Source organism: Malurus melanocephalus, unplaced genomic scaffold, assembly GCF_030028575.1.
Source record: "Malurus melanocephalus ecotype Western Australia unplaced genomic scaffold, MMel_1.1 scaffold_39, whole genome shotgun sequence".
NCBI classification, from domain to species: Eukaryota; Metazoa; Chordata; class Aves; order Passeriformes; family Maluridae; genus Malurus; species Malurus melanocephalus.
The window spans coordinates 404,905-408,701 of record NW_026623271.1 but is presented as its reverse complement, the minus strand read 5'-3'; positions in this window follow the sequence as shown (position 1 = coordinate 408,701).

The following is a 3,797-nucleotide window of genomic DNA, read 5'->3' as shown; positions in this document are numbered from 1 at the left end:
CCCGGCACCTTAAACCGTCAGTGGCCCGCGGGGGCTGGGGGAGCTGCCCGAGGCGGGTCCTGCTGTCCCGGAGCGCTGCTCGCGGCCGGGAAGGACCACAGGCAGTGGGGCTTCGGGCTGTGGCTGCAAAACCAAGCGACACCTGTTTGCTTTGAGTACCTCGGTGTTCCGGGCGTTTGCAGAGTGGTTTCACTCCACCCGGAGGTCTCAGACAGTTCATTGAGTTGTACATAGGCATTATTATTAACGCTGGTTGCTGTGGTCGGAGTTGCTGGCTCAGGTGGGTGCTGCMCTTGAAGAGGGTATGACAAAGAGAGGGGTGGCAGTTCTTTCCATAAAATTTACTGACCGTCACCCAGCAGGTTTCACCACCCTTGCACAGGTTGCCCTCTGCTACTTGGCCTCAGTGGCCAAAGATCAGCAGAGCTTCTCCAGAGACCCAGCAKTGCGATGCGCTGTTCAGCAGGTGTTCCTGTAGCTCACTCCTCCTGTGGGTCATCCCTTTAGTTTGTTCTGTCATATGCCTGAYATGTGTGCGAGCAGTGGAGTGTAGCAATTGGCATGTCTTTCTGGGAAACTTGCCTTGCTTAAAAAAAATAGTTTCCATCCGAAGTGGAGGTTGACAAAACAGAGACAGAACAACCTCCTGACTTTAAGGAGTATAGTTTTTGTGCCTGCAGAATATAGGAGAGCTGGATTCATGAAACCAGGGGTCTGAAGACAAGGTGAATGGGATAAGGCAGGAGAAATGTAGTTTGTGTTATGGAATATGATTTACAGATGATCAGATATTTTTAAAATTTCAATTAAAATGACTGCAATGAAATTTTTCACAAACTGTATTCCTGTTTTTCCTCTTGGTTTCTATGGAAACAGGCTTTTATGCGATCATGCTTGGCTGTGTCTCCTTTACTTCTCCAATAACTTTTGAAGCTGTTGGGCAGTTTCACCCAAATCTATCTCAAATATAATTAAGTTATTTCATGAAAACAGGCAGCTGGGTAGGGCTGAGAGATCCTGTAAATGTCCCAAAGGCTGTAACATGAACTTGCTTCTTATTAAACAGTGATTCACATGGTTGAGAGACCATATAAATGTCTTGGTAATGAGAAAAGTTTCAATTACAGCTCATTATCAGCCTCGGTATAAGTCTGTGGGAAACCAGGGTTCTTCAGTTCATTTTCCTCTAGAATTACTTGTGTTACGGAGATGGAACAGACACATTTGCAGAGAGGAACAAAACAATGAGAAATTATGATACCCGTATTCTCCAAGTCATTTCACCTGTTTTACTCGGGGGGGGGGCAGTTCAGAGGTGCAAAACTCTGTGTGTCAGGGGCTTCACAAAAGTGGGCTCAAAGGATAAACAAAACCAAGACTCCATATCTGGAAATATGAGAGGTGTTAAGTACAGACAGGTGAAGATGGGAGAGATCTGGAAAGGTACCTTGACTGGAAGATACTGAGATGTTCAGGCTGTAGCCCCACCCTTTCATTTTGTCTTGGTGTTTAGTTCAGAWGTGGGGTATTAGTTCAGACAAATGGCTGAAAAGAGGAATTACAAGACATAACATCCCGTYATCCTTCAGCTTCACAAATTTTACCACAATCACTTCTTTGCTGAGTCATCTACTCTACTAAAGTCCACTCTACTAAAGTGCTCATTATTTTTTGATTTATAGTTTACAGTCATTCTGCTACTATAGTACTGCGGTTGTTGATTTGTCTTATAATTAAAATAAATTTCTAAATAACTCCATGTTTGCCACAATATATACACAACACTAGGACATCTGCCAAAAAATGCAGCTTTTAATAAATATGTCAAGTAATACTGGAAGTATTCCTAGATGGGGGAGGGTCATCCTGTGGGTGTTATTTTTCTGTTTCTTAGGAGTCTCTAGTAATTTACTGATCAGAGTTTTTTAGGAGCTCATTACCATTTTAAGACAGATGACATTAACAGTAGGTAATGGGTAAAGTACTTCTGATTTCACATGCACTGTGGGCAAATCAAGCTGAATGAACTCTTCATTTCTAACTGCAGTTSTATTAATCTGAAATAATACCATGTAAAGGTGGTGGAATTGGTGCTCCATGGACATTAACTTTGCCTTCCAGAGGTGGGCCACAGTGAGCCAGACAGAGCCCAGCACAGGCATCTGTGGTTTGGCAGAGCAGTAGAAGATTAGATGGAAAGAGCTTTAACAGTAGTCCCAAAGCAGATCTCTGTGTTAGTTGATCCTCATGTCAGGAAAGGATAGCAGTTTTCAGGTTCAGAGACCAAGAAATCTTGGTAAGTAGAATGGCAGGTCATACCTATTRAGATCAGGAGAGAGTGAAGGATATTGTGATTAAAGGGTGACTAAAGGATATGGTGTTTCTCTGCATTATTTTCTTACAGGAAGCAGAAGATTTTAGAGTTTTGAGGACTGTGTATGGGTAAAGTTTTGCCATCATATCATCACTGGCTTATTTTCTGTAATGCCAGAAATGCATCGTTTGCTTTGGTCTTCTATTTGAAGGAAGTTAAAATCTGAGGAAATTAAGCATCATACAAGGTCCTTTTACATCAGCTGCACCGTTTCAGATAATTTTGTTTCGTTTTTCAGGGGTAGAGGGGTATCTGTGCAACAAGATTATTCTTGTCTCTGACAGAGTGAGTGTCCCAGCRTGTGGCTGAGAGGGTGAGCAAGCAGATTTTCTGTCTGGTCCCTGAAGAGCTTGAAAAGGACTTTGTGATTTGCTAAGATCTCTGTTAGTCCCTTCCGTTGGTTCTTCCCAGGTGGGCATGTGAACTGGTCCTGAGTGTGAATGYAAGGGTATCTAACACAAGGGATTTCCTGTGAGTAAAAGTAACAACATACACATAATGAAACACATTCACCAAACAACRCAAATGCCTTTATTATTCTGTTAAATCTGAGACTGTAAACACAGGAACCAGTAAGTCACTATACTTTAGGGAGTAAAGTTGAGCATATGAGTAAGCTCAAGTGTGAGACTTCATAAATAATCATATTTGGTAGCTGGAAAGGAGTCCTTCCTACTGTAACATTACAGATTCAGTAGAAAAGTAACTGAATTCTGTTTTTATTTTCAGTATGCCACATTTTTAGATAAGTAAGTTCCTCAAACAGAAAATGATRTATTGCACATGCCAAAGGGGATAAAAAGAAAATACATCCATTACCTTCTATTATTTATGCAGGAATGGAGTTCTCTGCCTTGTAATTGTGTTTGTAACATTGGACTTGAACTCAGAAGACATTCAATTTCCTTCTTCAGCACATGCTTCCTGTGTGACTGGATGATAACTACATGATTTTGCTATCTCTTATTTTTTCCATTTTAGTATAGGCATAATTCCTCTTTTCTCTACGGTTTTCCATTTAGTTTGTCAGCTACCCAACAGTTATTCTTACATAATCTTCTTAACACTACAATATAGATCCACCACAGAACATATATTCATCTAGGTCTAGCCATTCAGATGCTTAAATGCAAATTCACAAGTATTTTGCCAATGGCCTTAGTTTCCCAAAAAGTTTGTAAAAGCTAATCTTCCCCATCAGTGGAACTCCAGTGTGTCTTAGTTGATTTCTTTTGCTTGGAATTTTAAATAGTCTCATTGGGATTCTGAGAAAATTCTAAGTCCTTTATTTCTTAAGATAAACATTTAACATTCCAAACCTTCTCAGCTGCAAATTTCACAAAAGAAAAACCACTAGAAATTTGTTACCGCATTTACTACAGTCACACCTGTCTTCTGTGAACTTAGTTTTACTAGTATGAAC